The sequence below is a fragment of the Suricata suricatta genome, chromosome 7, assembly GCF_006229205.1.
Source record: "Suricata suricatta isolate VVHF042 chromosome 7, meerkat_22Aug2017_6uvM2_HiC, whole genome shotgun sequence".
Classification (NCBI taxonomy): Eukaryota; Metazoa; Chordata; class Mammalia; order Carnivora; family Herpestidae; genus Suricata; species Suricata suricatta.
In genome coordinates, this window is record NC_043706.1 from 129,281,118 (window position 1) to 129,281,609 (window position 492).

A 492-nucleotide genomic window follows, 5' to 3' on the forward strand; every position below is an offset into this window, starting at 1 on the left:
TAAGATGATTCAGACTCAACGACACGGAGCTCTGACTCTAAACGGAGCTGACTCTAACCGACCTAAATATTACACAACTGGGTTGGGTGAGACAGGACCGAAGAAGCCCACCGTCTAGCAACCTGGGCAGCTATAGGAGCAGACCGGCCGCTCGCAACAGCTGACTCAGCTGCGACTACTGAGCCACCGGCAGCGGCGTAACGAGATCGAGCAGACGCGGCGACACGAATCAGCCTCGCCGTCGTGCCTCCGCGCTGGGTGACCGGAACCATAGCCAGGCACGCGACCAACCACTCCGGGGCCCACCCCGCCTAACCGCAAGGCGAACTCAGCAAATTGGCTGTGCGCTGGCCGAGGCCTCATAAAGGGGGCACGCAGCAGCACCTGCAGCGGCGGCGGTGACTCAGCCCGGGCTCCCAGCCCGTACGCAGCCGCCGCAGCAGCCACCGGCACGCGCGGCGGGGCACGAGGCCATCCTAGCCTCCGGCCCCG